This window comes from Lontra canadensis, unplaced genomic scaffold (genome assembly GCF_010015895.1).
Source record: "Lontra canadensis isolate GAN:19392208 unplaced genomic scaffold, GSC_riverotter_1.0 scaffold116, whole genome shotgun sequence".
NCBI classification, from domain to species: Eukaryota; Metazoa; Chordata; class Mammalia; order Carnivora; family Mustelidae; genus Lontra; species Lontra canadensis.
In genome coordinates, this window is record NW_022631110.1 from 5,407,756 (window position 1) to 5,423,356 (window position 15,601).

At 44.2% G+C, this 15,601-nt stretch overlaps 1 protein-coding gene across 1 annotated transcript in view; it reads right to left on the bottom strand.

The window, feature by feature from the left end:
* Window positions 1-501: 501 nt before the first annotated feature.
* The window catches only part of SMPX (small muscle protein X-linked), a 53,318-nt gene continuing 38,218 nt past the window's right edge, over window positions 502-15,601 (bottom strand). Inside the window, exon 5 of the mRNA XM_032840830.1 lies at window positions 502-912. The gene's annotated coding sequence lies outside the window, so the exon portion shown is untranslated. The remainder of the gene's footprint in view (window positions 913-15,601) is intronic.

A 15,601-nucleotide genomic window follows, 5' to 3' on the forward strand; every position in this document is an offset into this window, starting at 1 on the left:
GGAAATTTCTGAGCCTCTATGGAAGTAAAAGGCATTCACTGTAAAGGTCGTCCTTGGAGGAGGAATATCAACGATGCCCAGTTCCTAAGGCAATATTTAACTTCATTTGCCATCATCGGTGAGCCATAGTTTTATCCATGCTACCCAGTTATTCAGAAGGAGAAGCCCCCTGCAAGCAACGTGGGATTTGGCTGGCTCTTTTTTAAAAAAATACTTATTAATTTTTTTTTTATTTCAAAGAGAGTGAGTGAGAGTGCTAGTGGGGGAAGGGACAGAGGGAGAGAATCTTCAAGCAGACTCCCCACTGAGTGTGGAGCCCAACACGGGTCTCCATCTCAGCCCCCATGAAATCATGACCTGAGCCAAAACCAAGAGCCAGACATTTCACTGACTAAGCCACCCACGCACCCCTGGCTGGCCCAGATCTCCTTTCTCTCCATGTAGGGGAATATGTAGCCATCTGAAGATATGAAAATTAATTTCATTTAGATTCACATTTTATATTTACTCAAGTTTGAACTCATAAAAAGTTTATTGATATGATTTAGGATGTGAAGAACTAAAATACATTCCAAATATTGATCAAAATACGGTGTAGAGAACTTTCTATCAAAATCATTGTTATGCATATTGCCTTATCCCTCTCTGTAAAATCCTGTTCCTCCTCAAAAGCACACCCTCCAGTTGGTAAATTCTTGAGCTGATTTACTTTGCAAGGTGCCAAACATGAAGATAAATTATAGTAAGTAGTGCAGCCAGCTAGAAGGCAGAGATATAAATGTACAAACAAGACATTTCTGTCGGAGTCTCAGGCGTTCAGGAGGCTCATAATCTTCATACAAATATATAAAATGTTTTCATGAGCTTTTTTCATTTGAATCCATTCTTTCTCTTCAGTTCTTCACATCAAGCCTGCAAAAAGAAAAAGAAAAAAAAAAGGAAGCATTAGTTTTGTTTTCATGAGATACATTTAGGGATAGCTTGAAAATCCGTATGATAGGTGAAAGTCAAGATTGAAGACCTCATTTTCACTTGGAAACTTCATCTCTTGTTTCTGTGGATGTAACATGAACTCTGAGTAGGTAAAACCATTAGCTCGGGCTTTAGTGATCTAAGTAATTCCAAACTAAATTAGGATGGCTTCCTTCTGAGAGAATTAGAGTATAATGTTAACCTTGTGGTTACAACTTGCAAGACCTTTGGTGCTTGTGGTAAATTTGCAATCATGGCTCCAGTTCTCTACCCCTCCCTGTATCCATCCCCATTGCCATATAACTTTTTAGTTTCCTACTATCATAGATAGGGTATAAATTCCTCCTGTCTGAGTTTGGCCATGAGACTGGCTTCAGCCAACAGGATGAGGCAGAAGTGATGGTTTGCCAGTTCTGACCCTGGACCTCAAGAGGTGTCACATGTGTTTGCTAACTCTCTTGCACATCTGCCATTGGCCTGCCTGCTGATCCAGGAAAAGGATGAGAAACGTGCAGCTGAGCCACCCCAGCTCATCTGCCCCAACCAAGCCCCATCTAGCACAGAGCCCCCAGCTGATCCCAATGCGCAAGTGAGCCCAGCCTAAATCAGCTGAGCCATGAACATATGATCCAGGGTAATAAATGGCTTTGTTCTAAGCCATTGGATTTGGGGGGGGGGGTTGTTTATGCTCCACTGGCTAATGGATATGGTCAAGTCTCTTGGAATGCAAAGATCACTTGACGTTATTTACACATTTATTTTCCATTATTCCTGGGTGTCATTCCTTGTATCCTTTACTTATGTGAACAGGTTGAATCTTTTCTAACTGGAATGCTCACATTTTTTTATTGTCAGTGGCTGGAGAAATAAAACTACACAAACAAAGATCTCTGGCTGCCGGGGCTGACACTAGAGCTGGGGGTCTCTCCATATCCGTTCTCAACTACCTTCACCCTTGTTTTTCTCTACTACAAAGGCTAGTGACCAAACACTCTACCTCCTGGTATCTCTTCAAAGTAGGGGTAGCCATGGGACACAGTCATGGCCAGGGAGCCCTGAGGAGAGTTCAGTAGCCGAGGTCTTTTAGAAAGCTTTGCTTTCCTGTGTTTTTTTCTTAGAGCCCATTGTGTCATTGAACAGTTACAGCATTGCTGCCACACAGCTTCTGTTGATATGGACACACCTCGTTTTCTTGTGCTTCGCTTTATCACACTTTGCAGATACTGCATTTTTTGCAAACTCAAGGGTTGCAGCAACCCTGTGTTGAGCAGATACGTTGGCGTCGTTTGCCCAACAGCCTCTGCTCACTTCGTGTCTCTGCCACGTTTTGGAAATTCCCACAATAGTCCAGACGTTCTCATCATTATATTTGTTAGGGCAATTTGTGATCAATGATGTTTGACGTTACTATTGTAATTGTTTCGGGGTGCCGTGTACCGTACCCATGGAAGGGGGCAAACTTAACAAATGCTGTGTGCCTTCTGACTTTTCCACCGACCAGTCCTCCCCCTGTCTCGCTCACCTCAGGCCTCCCTATTCCCTGAGACATAACCCGATGGAAATCAGGCCAGTTAATAACCTTACAGTGGCCTCTAACTGTTTGAGATAAAGGAAAAGTCCTTTGTTGAGGCAGACTTCACTCTCGTCTTATTTTAAGAAGTGGCCACAGCCACCCCAGCTTTCAACCCGCAACGCCCTGATCTGTCAGCAGCCATCCACACCAAGGCAAGACCCTCCACCAGCAAAAAGAGTGCAACTTGCTGAAAGCTCGGATGATGGTTAGCAGTTTTGTGGCAATAATGTATTTTATTTAAGGCATGTACGTTGGTTTCTTCGACCTAATGCTAGTCCACACTTAATGGACTGCAAAATAGTGTAAAAAAGTCACGTTTTGGGAAACCAAAAAGTTCATTTCAGTCGCTTGATTGCAATGGTCTGGAACCAAACCCACAGTGTCTCCAAAGTAGGCCTGTACTCAATGCTGAGATGAAATACATAGAGGTCAAAAGGCAAAGGAGTGGGCTCCAAGTCCTACAGCTGGAAGCAAAGACAAGCTGGCATTTGAACTCAGGTGTTTTGACTCTGGGGCTTTTTCCACACCTCTAACAGGGAAGTTTTGGATGGTATGCAAACCAGAGGCAAAGAGAGGGAAAGATTAATAATTATACAGCTAAAAACATTACCAACAGCAGTCAGCACAGGCTCTCATATTTCTTTAGCATTTTTTTTTTTTTTAGAAACTCGGTTTTTGGTCCATGCCAGTCACCAAGAAGAAGCAAGATACCAATTCCTTCCCAGTGCAGGACCTCTGGCTGAACTGCTTTTTGTTGACCAGCTACTTCGCAGCCTCATCCGGGCCTTCCAGCTGGTTTGTATCTGATCACTGTCCCTCGTGCACCCCATACTCTGGGTTTGCCGGACACCTACTGCTTCTGAAACATGAGAAGAGCCCTCAGGCCTCTCCCTCTGTGCTTATAACTTTGGACTAGAGTCCCCTGGCTTCTGGCTTCTGACCATGACTCTCCGCATAACATGCTGCATGGTAATTATCTGTTCTAGGAGTCCTCTCTGTCCTCTCTTGTCTTTTCTACATAGCTATCCTGCCACAAAGCTGTCACCTCCGGGAGCGTGTGGACATGTCCTACTCATTTCCACATCGCACTGCCTATCACAGCACCTGGCCCACAGCAGGGCCCTGAGAACTGACGAGCGGAACCACCGGGGACGTGAGAACAGGAGGAGAACTGGACTTGCAGTTACAGCCAAAGCCACATTCATCAGCATGAGGCAGCAGGAATGAGCGAGAGACCACGCAGGTACCCCAGGAGTGTTGATTTGATGTGCTGGGTCACCATGGTGCTGTCACACCGGCCCTGGGACCCAGCTCCAGTCCCATCATGGGACGCTCAAGCCATCTGACTGCTGTGGTGACTGTGCTAGGTGACATACGGCCAGTCCCTCTGGCTTAGTGAGAGACTCACAACAATCTGCACTCAAAGCTGAGACATTCCTTCAGCTTCTCTGAGCAGCATGGAGGGAGTGATGAGTCATAGCAAATTGTCACTGACGCATCTTCTGTGAGGTGTGATTTCTCTCCCAGAAGTGTCCAGACTGTGAAGTGCCATCTGCAACCCAGAAATGGGAGCCATTTCTGCGACAAGCTTGATCTGGAATTTGACCACCACATATATGTCCCTGGCAGATGAAATTATGGCCAGACTGAGATGTATAGGATGAACCATTTACCATGATCCTTCAGGGACCCCATGACTGGGGTCAGCTTGTGGACCTCTGATTTTGAGACAGTTTTGGAAACACAGGGAAATATTGACCCAGTCTTCCCGGATCATCATTGCCACTTTAAGAGGGCCAGATGGTTTAGAAAAATAAATGCGTGGAATTCTTTATGCAACACACTTCCCAGGGGAACTGTGCTCTTTCCCCTTCACTTGCCGTGCCCACAAGCCATGGGGAGCATGTGGAAGCTGGTGGAAGAGGGGGCCCCTGTGCCCAAATCACTGGCCTGTGCTTCATATGGGGGTGGAGAAGCCGCTGATGGTGTCAGTTCTGACCACCTAATGAGTGCCGCTTGACACAGTTATTTAATCTACAGTGTGAACTCTGTTCTCCCTTCTAGAAGGAGCCAGGCAGCAGGCAGCTGATGGGACAGTGGAATCATGGCATTTGTCCTTCTGCAGCCAACCCTGTGCCTGCCCCCAGCTTTCCTTCTCCCTCCTGGGTCGCAGTGGAATCCAAGAGGACCCAGCAACCCTGGACACAGAACACTGCATATGGCTATGGTCACATATGGTCCTTCCAGCCCTGCCAAGTCCCCAAAGGACCAGAGACTCCATCCTTGGCCTTGTGGGACTCAGTGTATTCTCGGAATACCTGTCAGTTAGCAGAATACCAGAATGCAGGAATTTGGAGAATTGGGGTCAGGGCTCAATTTTACAAATGGGAACAATGGGAAAGGATCCAGAGCTAAAAGTGCTCATGCTGCAAAGCACACTTGTTTGTCGGGTTGTTGGAATGCAAGTGTGTTGGGCGGCATCCCGGGCCACGCCGCTTTGCTGCCTAGACAGCAGCTGTCAGCTACTGGGCTGTATCCTGTTCTCCTGTAGGGACATTCGTAAGAACGATGGGGGCTGTCAGGCACCCTGCTGAAAAGCCAATCTCCAGATATCCCACGCACCTTTTGTACCCAAATCAAAAAGACACGGGCCCCACTTCTAGTTTACACGTGGGAAGAACACACTTTGGTTGGTACAGGGTGATGATACCACATGTCTCCCCAGTGTCACCCTAAGTCCAGGCTGAGGAGCATGTGATGTTTACGCCTTGCCATGACCCATTTATAGCTGTGTTAGTCATAGTGACCACGGTCCCTCATACATCATTAATGAAACAGAGTCCACTCAACACTTGTCTGCATTTAGTCCTTTAACCAGACACTCGGGGACTGTGCAGTGATTACTTCCTCCTAGGGGGTGCTAAATCAGCCATAAACACAGTGACACTCAAATGTCATCAAGAGAAAGGGTGTACCTCGTACTCTGTCTGGTTCCATATGCAATCAATGGCTGACCATGCCCCCGGCGCCAACTGGTGGAAGCTTTGGAATTGGTTAGAGGGCGTTGGTAGGGTCCTCTGAGTTGATACAGAACGTTCACACACAGTGGCCCCTGTCGATGCCCGCGTGGGGAGGAAGGCGGCACAAGCTACACCCAGGGCCCTCTGGAACCTCCCGCGCCAGGGTCAGGGAAGCAGGAGGAAGTGCACCACACTTAACTCCAAACCCAGAATTCTCTTTGATCCCAAGCAGCCACTCAGAAGGTAAAAGAAACAAAACTTGAAGTAAAAACTTTAAAAACGTTTTTCTTAAACCATGAAGCATCCACCCAAATTGGCTTTTGTCCATCAGGAAGCCTTTGGTGGAGAAAGCGAAAACTCAAAGTTTCTACCAATAACTAGTAAAAGCAGGGAAGAGGAGAAGAAGCACAAACAGCAGGATTTTTTTTTTTTTTTTTTTTTTTTTTTTGCAAAATTCTGCACTAAAATCCAGATTCGGGGCGCCTGGGTGGCTCAGTGGGTTAAGCCGCTGCCTTCGGCTCAGGTCATGATCTCAGGGTCCTGGGATCGAGTCCCGCATCGGGCTCTCTGCTCAGCAGGGAGCCTGCTTCTCTCTCTCTCTCTCTCTCTCTCTCTCTCTCTGCCTGCCTCTGTGTCTACTTGTGATCTCTCTCTGTCAAATAAATAAATAAAATCTTTAAAAAAATAAAAAAAATAAAAAAATAAAATCCAGATTCAAACAGTGTTCTGTGCTGGACATGGAGAATTTGAGTAAAGAAAAGGGAAAATGTGTGTCCAGGTCAAATCTCAGTAAAACAAATTCAGAAGGTTTTGGGGGGGTTTTTTTGTTTTGTTTTGTTTTTTTGTTAATCCTATTGTATTGAGAACTTGTTGTACTGGTTAATCAAGCCAGAGTTGACAGCCGGCAGCTGAGACAACATTGAGCTTGTTTGGGGAGATTTTAGCAGACAAAGGGGCCAACGAGACCAGTCATCACTGGCAGCCCCTGGTTTTGTGGTCAGTTTCTCTCCATCCAGCAGAGCGCAGACCTCCCTGTTTCTAAGGGGGACAGTGACTTACTGGAGAAACACTGACCCAAGACTTCCCACGCAAAGCAGAGCTCACCAGCACCAACGGTAGGCAAAGTGATAAAACAAATGGAGTAGACTGGTATCCTATCCAAGAGATTCTCAGAGGTTCCAAAGATGGCGACCCCCTTCTGTGTTGTTTAGGTCTGAGCATTCAAGGCCTAGAAACAATGGTGCTTGCATCAGAAATATCCAACATCCTCTTTAGAAACATCTGGCAACAGATCTATGGCAGTCACAAGTTCTGGAACATCCAAATGGTAAACCAATTACTTGACATAAGATTAACAGAACCAATAAAATAAATCTACTGCTCTCTGTCTCTCTCTTCTAAGGTGTCCTGTAAAACACATTGCCATGGAGATGACCTTAGAGCTGACTGACCTTTTTTGTTTGTTTTTGCAGTAACTGATGATGGTACCAAGAGGTCCAAGGACTCAGTATTCAAATAAAAACCTAGCATTTGATGTTCTGTCAGGCAAAGATAGAACTACAAAGCTTTAAAACTTTTTGAAGATGAGCAGAACTAGAATTGTAATACTGCTCATTTTAGAAATTAGGAAATTAAAATCCAGAGGGTTTGAATCACTGGTCCAAAATCACACAAACTATTTAATGGCTGGTCCAGGATTAAAAAGCCTGTCTGGAGCTCTTTCCCCAATGCTAAAACTCTTTTTCAAAACTCTTATAAAATGGGCACAAGTCATCTGTATGTATTGACAGTATTGGAGACACCTTACAGGAACAACTGATACAAAGAAATACATTTGTAGTGTATCAATAATTAGACTTAAACATTCTTGTACTTGTTCTAATGGACACCAAAATTCAACTTAAAAAATATTTCTTGCCTTCTCAGAATTTAGCAGTATTTCTTTTTTAATATTTTTTTGTCGAGTAAATGCACAAATCTTAAGGGAACAGCCTGATGGATTTTTTTCTATGTATGTGTGTATATAGCATGTATGACTTTTATTTGTACATAGCTTTTCAACACTACTGGATCTGCCAGCATATCCTCAAGGGTTGGTTGCTTTGTCGGTTTATTTGAGAAATACTAGTTCCAAGAGACAATAAAACAAGTTTCACTTTTGAAAGAAAAGGAAGGGAAGAGGGAAAAAAAAACTTGCCATGGTCAGATAAAGACTGGGTTAAAAACAAAGATAAAGCATTTTCTAAGTTTTACGGCTGCTAAGAGCTTTATTTTCTTTCATTTTTTAATTTAAATTCTACTTAGTTAACTTACAGTGCAATATTAGTTTCAGGAGTAGAACTCAGTGATTTATCACTTACATACAACACCCAGTGCTCATCACAAGTGTCCTCTTTAATCCCCATCACCCATCTAGCCTAGCCCATACCCCACCCCTCTCCTTCCAGCAACCCTCGGTTTGTTTTCTATGATTAAGAGTCCTTATGGCTTGTTTCACTCTCTCCTGTTGTTCCCCTTTCCCATATGTTCATCTATTTTTCTTCTTAAACTTCACATATGAGTGAGATCAAATCGTATGCCTTTCTCTGACTGACTTATTTCGCTTAGAATAATACACCCTAGCTCCATCCGCATCATTGCAAATGGCAAGATTTCATTCTTTTTGATGGTTGCATAATATCCCATTGTATATATACACCACACCTTCTTTTTTTTTTTAAAGATTTTATTTATTTATTTGAGAGAGAGAGAGAGACAGAGAGAGCACGAGCGAGGAGAAGGTCAGAGAGAGAAGCAGACTCCCCGTGGAGCTGGAGCCCAATGCGGGACTCGATCCCAGGACTCCAGGATCATGACCTGAGCCGAAGGCAGTCGTCCTACCAACTGAGCCACCCAGGCGTCCCATACACCACGCCTTTTTTTTTTTTTAAAGATTTTATTTATTTATTTGACAGAGATCACAAGTAGACAGAGAGGCAGGCAGAGAGAGAGAGACAGAGGAGGAAGCAGGCTCCCCGCCGAGCAGAGAGCCCGATGTGGGGCTCGATCCCAGGACCCTGGGATCATGACCTGAGCTGAAGGCAGAGGCTTTAACCCACTGAGCCACCCAGGTGCCCACACCACACCTTCTTTATGCATTCATCAGTCAATAGACATTTGGGCTCTCTCCATAGATTGGCTAATGTTGTTGCTAATGCTGCTATCGACATCAGGGTGCATGTACCCCTTTGAATCTGTATTTTTGTATCTTTGGGGTAAATACTGAGTAGTGAAATTGCTGGATCATAGAGTAGCTCTATTTTTAACTTTTTGAGGAACCTCCATACTGTTCTCCAGAGTGGCTGCACCAGTTTACATTCCCACCAACAGTGTAAGAGGGTTCCCCTCTCTCCGCATCCTGGCCAACACCTGTTATTTGTTGTGTTGTTAATTTTAGCCATCCTGACTGGTGTGAGGTGGTATCTCATCGTGGTTTGGATTTGTATTTCCCTAAAGATGAGTGATGTTGAGCATCTTGTCATGTGTCTGTTAGCCATCTGGATGTCTTTGGAAAAGTGTCTCTTCATGTCTTCTGCCCATTTCTTAACTGGACTATTTGGTTTGGGGGTGTTGAGTTTAATAAGTTCTTTTTAGATTTTGGATACTAACTAGATTGCTTTGAGTAGTATAGATGTTTTAAAAATGTTTGTTCTTCCAACCCATGAGCATGGAACGTTTTTCCATTTCTTTGTATCATGTTCAATTTCTTCCATAAGTGTTCTAGAGTTTACAGAGTACATACAGATCTTTTATCCTCAGAGCTTTAAATATGACAGATGTATATTGTGTGTTGGGGTGGTGGGGATGACACCATGTAGTGTTTTCAAAATTGACTTTATTACTGAATCATTCTTCTGGTTTTCTGATGTTTGTATTCTTTTTTTCATTAATCATTCATTAATTCACAAATAGTGTCTGTAGTATTTCATCAAGTGGACACCCTAGAGTTTACTTAATCATAATCCTATTAATGGGCATTTGGGTTTTTTATCAGTTTTGCTATCATAAATGAACAAAGCTTTTTCCACATGAACATTTTCTTTAGGATGGCTTCCATCAAGGCCTAACTGGGCTGGGGGAGATAGAAATTTGTCATGGCTGGAACTTTCTCCACTTACTAAGCCCCACACCCTCATTGTGTAGGCTAGTGGGGTGCCCCCTATACGGAAGACACTCAGTATCTATGGAGGGAATAAGCAAGCATCTGTTTCATGATCATTTTCCAACTCCTCTTGGTGAATATTATAAGAGGAAAATTGTTAACTCTTTTTTCATGGAGCATCCCTTTGATTACTAGCGAGGCTGCACATTTTCTCATGCTTCTCTAATTATACATCCACTTTTGTGAATTGTGACTTCATTTCCTTTATCTGTTTATCTATTAAGGTGTTAGTGTTTTGCTTCCAAATTTTCATGGGCTCTTTATATAATTGCACATTTCATGCAAAACAATTTTCTTGATAGAGCTTGCTGTTTAACGTTTGGATTTTTTTCAAGTACAGACATTTTTTTAAATTAGTAAGATTTTGAGAGATGATTCTGCTGGCTCTTCTTTTTTTAAAGTTTTTAAATTTTTTTTTATTTGAGTGTAGTTGCCACACGATGTCACATTAGCTTCAAGTGTACAACATATGTGATCGGACAAGTCTACCTATTATGCTATGTTCACCACAAGTGTAGCTCCCATCTGCCACCAGACAGCGCTATGACAGTATCACTGACTATACGGCTTTTACTTCTTTAAGAAATTACCTGGGGAAGGTTAAACCAGTGCCTTCATTTTCTTTCCCCCAAATTATTCCAGCCATGATTTTAAGTTAGTTACAGCCAGACCCTACCTTTTGAAACCATCATCAAAGGACTTGAATTCTATCATCTTAAAAGGGATAAGAGGTCAAAAAAGAAGGATATTCATCGGAAGGAAAGAAGCATCCCTTTGGAGAGGTAAGGTCACATTTATAGGCTTTTGGAAATCACTCCCAAAGCTGTAGGGCAGGTTGTTTTTAAACTACCCAGAACAAGAAGCATAAACTTGGCTGCAAGTTAGAATCTCATGGAGAGTTTTTTTTTTAAATCCCAAGGCCCCAGGGGCACCTGGGTGGCTCAGTGGGTTAAAGCCTCTGCCTCCGGCTCAGGTCATGATCTCAGGGTCCTGGGATCGAGCCCCGAATAGGGCTCTCTGCTCGGCAGGGAGCCTGCTTCGTCCTCTCTCTCTGCCTGCCTCTCTGCCTACTTGTGATCTCTGTCTGTCAAATAAATAAATAAACTCTTTAAAAAAAAATCCCAAGGCACCAGCTGCCCCCAGACCAACGACATCAGTTTCTGAGGTCATGAGCAGTATTCTTTAAAGTTCCCCAAGGCCTCTGATGCTCAGGCAGGGTTGAGAACCACTGGCCTAGAAGGGCTTCTCAGTCTTTAATGTCCATAGGAGGCACCCAGGGATCTAGTTAAACTGCAGATTCTGACTCAGGAGGTCTGGGGTGGGGCCTCGGTTGTGTATTTCTAGCCTCCTTCTGAGAGATGCCGTTACTTTCGGTCTGTGGACTACACTTTGAGAACCCAAGGTCTAGAAGAGTCATTCTCAATGTGTGGGGTGGTGTTTTGCCCCCTCCCATGGGCATGTGGCAATATGTAGAGACATTCTTGGTTCCAATGTCCAGGAGGAGGAGGTGCCCCTGGCATCCGGTGGGTAGAGGCCAGGGATGCTCTAATTATCCTCCAGGGCCTGGAAAACCCCCACCCGGAAGAGTCATCCCACCCAAATGTGAATATTGCTGAGGTTGAGAAATGCTTCTGTGAAAGAAAATGATCCCAAACCAGAGCTGGGACAGCTGGGTGCTCTGGTGTGATGAGTCGTCCCTTGTGGTGCATTTCTGATAAAACATAAGAATGATTTTCTGATCAACTTTAATTAGATTAAGAGCCCCTCCTGGGGAAATTAGATTTACCTACCTCACTAAATCAGCCTTGTAACAGGGTTTAATGACCACTCCTACCTGGTCTAACAGGGTGATCTAACCACATTATTTCCTATTACTAGCCTTTTGAAGCCTCTTTAAGCAACTTTGTTTTTGTTTGTTTTATTGAAGTTTGGTTGACGCCCAGTGTTACATTAGTTTCAGGTGGGCAGAATAGTGTTTCAACAAGTCTCTATGCTATGCTGTGCTCACAGGTGTAGCTAGCGTCTGTCACCATGCAATGCCTACAGTACTACTGATTCTGCTCCCTGGGTTGTACCTTCATCCCCGTGACCTACGCAGCTCACGACTGGAAGCCTGTATCTCCCCCTCCCCCTCTTTAAACAACTTTGAAATAAAGCTTTGACATGTACTTGCAATCATTTCATCAGAGAAGGGGTCCACACCCTTTTGCCTTGCCAGCCACCAGAACGGTTCCCAGGTGGGACCCTGTTTAAATGCTCAGCTAATGTTTACTGAGTACCTACTGTGGAGACATTTTAGCGTAGACTCTGCCTTCGGATCCCGGCTCTCCTGCTTCCTAGCTGCGTCTCCTTGGGCAGGTATTCTTTTGAAGTGCAGGAAACTAATAGTATCAAGCGTATAGGGTTGTCGGGAGCATAACTTATTAAAGCATTTAGCAGAGTGCCTCCCATGTAGCAAAAGAAGGGGGAAAAAAAGCTTACAAGTACCACAAAAAAAGCTTCTAAGTCAACACATCCCTTCCTCCCTTTTGCCTTCCAAGCAAGATTCAGTCTTTGTCATCTTGGCTGGAAGCTCGTTGTGGTGCCGATGGTTGGTGGAGGTCTGAGTGGCTGGAGTGGAGAATTGAAACAAGTGACCTGAGTCGAAATTACAGAAAAAAGAACAGCTGGGGCAGTCAGTGGATAATTGGGTTTCAGGGAAATAACGAAGAGAGAGTTGGGGTAAGAGGTCTGAAGGGTGAAGGGATCTTGGGCTGATCACGAATCAAGTCAAGAGACTTTTGGGCTAGTTCTACCGTGTGTTTTACAGTGTAAATCCTGCTTAGATGAAATCTGCATTCATTTTTGAGGCCATTTTTGGCAACCAACTTATGCTTCTTTCAGATGTGGCTTGGGGCTTAGATGTGCTTAAATGGTCTTAAGGTGGACACCAAAATGCCTGGCTTTAACTTGGTTACAACATACATGAGAAAATGTATTAGACACTGTGGCTACCCTAGGGGACACGTTATTCCCATTCAAGAAACTGAACGTCTAGAAGGACAGTCATAATAAAATAAATGGTAGCCACTGTGGGTGCTATCCAGTTAAGAGGCCATGGAAGGGCTTTTCAGAAAGTCTATTTCAACTGAGACTCAACGAGGGGTAGGAGGCAGCCAGTAATGGGTATGGGAGAAAGACTTGAGAAGAATATTCTGAGCATGTGTAGCGGCCTCGTGTCAGCATGGCACCTCCATGAACTGGGAGAAGTTCGCTAGGGTTGGAGCAAGGAATGCTCTGAGTGGAGCCGAAATGCAAGATGGGGAAAAACTGGTGAGTGTGAGCCAGTTCACGTGGGACCTGGGGGTGGTGGGGGACCACTGAAGGATGTTCAGCAGGTAGTGACATTATCACTTTTGTGATTTTTCTTTTTTTTTTTTTTTTGAAAGGTCTGTTGACTGCAGGGCTCTGGCAACTAAAAACAAGTGAGAAAAGGCTTTGAGAAGTGAAGTGCACAGGTCACTTTGACAGCTGTGGGCCATTAATGCTCCAATTGTTCGGTGAGGTCACCTGTGTGACAGCAGCAAGAATGGCGGGTGAATGGAGTTTTGCAAACCTTCTTTCGAGGTGAGGAGAGGGGTCAAACATGTCAGAACCTCCTAGCACTTGTCCAAGGGCTCTTGCCTGAGGATTGAGAAAGGAGGCACTTCGCCATTAGCAAAGGCCCAAGGGCTCCTCAGCGAAGCTGAAGCATTTCAGCTCCAGATCCGAGACTTTTATCAAGGGCTTAGGAAAATTCCCATGGGTCACACAAGCATTACTCGAAGAACTAAATACGAAACAAATCGCAAGTGACCACAGACTGCTGGGGAGGCACTGGGAACTCATACCAAGCTCTCACCTGTCAGTTCGCAGTATTTTGTGGGTTAGGAAGAATGTGAGCTTAAATAGAGCAGAAATGGACAGTCTCCCCGATCCCAAGGCTTAATTTATTGAATAGGGGAAATAAGCCTTGGGAAGGAGACAGATCTGCTCCTAACGATTTAACCATTAATGAAGCCCTGCTATAAATGGAACTCAGGAGAGAAGGTAGCGTGGCAGAGGGCAAAGGAGTGGGCCCCATTAGACAAAATAGGTCAGGCAGGGAGAGAGTCGTCCTGTCTCCTGATTAGTTACGGTGATCAGAGATGACAGGCCTTGTCATTTTTTAACTGATAGAAAAGGAACAGAGAATAAAGAAAAGGTTTCTTTCTTGTTATCTTTCTTAGAAGATGGCCATTTCAAAGAGGATCCTCAAGAGATAAGGACTGATAATATTGATCGGTTCCGGGTTTTGTGCTTAAAAATCTAAGTGTGTGTGTGTGTGTGTGTGTGTGTTTTCAGAGACAGAGACAGTTTTTCCAGAAAAAAAAAAATTCTGTACTCTCCTAGGGAGTCCCTCTGGCCAGATCACTGCCCTTTATCTGGGATTAATGAAACCCAAACTCCTAAGGAGGGTGGCCTTGTCATTGGTTTGATTTTGGGGGATTGTCTCTGCTCTTTCCTTATTTCTTCTTTTTTTGTTCTTGTTTCACCCTCAGAAATCAAAAGAAAGAGCAGGGAAACATCATAATATGGAAATAAGCCAAGGAGTGAGAACAGCATGCAAAAGGTAAAATTTATTCCTCAAACACTGGATTTTTAGTTGTCTTCTGGATTTGCCTTCCCTTAGAGGTTCTGCTTTTTTTTTTTCTCCCTCCTTCTGGAGCACTTCCTCCCTAATGACTCAAGGAAGTGAAGAAAAACCTTTCCTGAGTGCTTGGAATATACACTTGGCTTATACATTGTCTGGTTTCTGAAGGCTTCCTCTGTTAAAACATCAGGGAAACTGGCTTCACATTTGGAAATAATCTTTCCAATCTTCCCAAAGATAAACAACATTTGGTGTTTTAAATAAATACAAGAAATTGTGGGTGGTAAGGATCGGTGGGGTTGAAAGAAAAACAAATATTGAAATGTTAAGGCTACGTGACTTTGGGCAAACCTCACTTCTCTGGACCTCAGTGTTCTCATTGGTTTAAAAAAACAGACATTAGGAGAAGGAAGGGAAAAATGAAGCGGGGGAGGTCAGAGGGGGAGACGAACCATGAGAGACTGTGGACTCCAGGAATCAAACTGAGGGTTTTAGAGGAAAGGGGGGTAGAAGACGGGTGAGCCCAGTGATGAGTATTAAGGAGGGCACATATTGCATGGAGCACTGGGTGTTATCCGCAAACAATGAATCATGGAACACTACATCAAAAACTAATGATGTACTGTATGGTGACTAACATAACATAATAGAAAAGTTATAAAAAGAAGGATGCTATTGCAGGCATCCTCCCAGATGGCCCCCAGTAAATCTTGCCTCCTGGTATTCATACTCTTACATAGTCCCATCCAATACCGAACAGGACTGACGTGGGTAATCAGTGCCGTAACAGAAATGACAGAGTGTGACTTCTAAGGCAAGGTCATAAAAGCCACTGCAGGTTCCACCTTGCTGTCTCTTGGATTACTTGCTCTGGGGGAAGCCAGCCACCGTGTTGTGAGGGCACACAAGCAGCCCACTGGTGAGGTCCACATGGGAAAGCACCAAGGTCTTCTGATAACAGTCATCACCCATTAACCAGTGGCGTGAGTACACCATCTTGTTAGTGGATCTTTCAGTCTTTGTTAAGGCTTTAGAGGATTGTGGTCCCAGCTGACATTTTGACTGCAACCTCCTGAGGGACCCCAGGCCAGAACCACCCAGCTCATCCACTTCTAAATCTCTGACCCCCAGAAACTCTGATATAATATTTATTATTGTTTTAAGCTGCTGGGTTTGGGGTAATT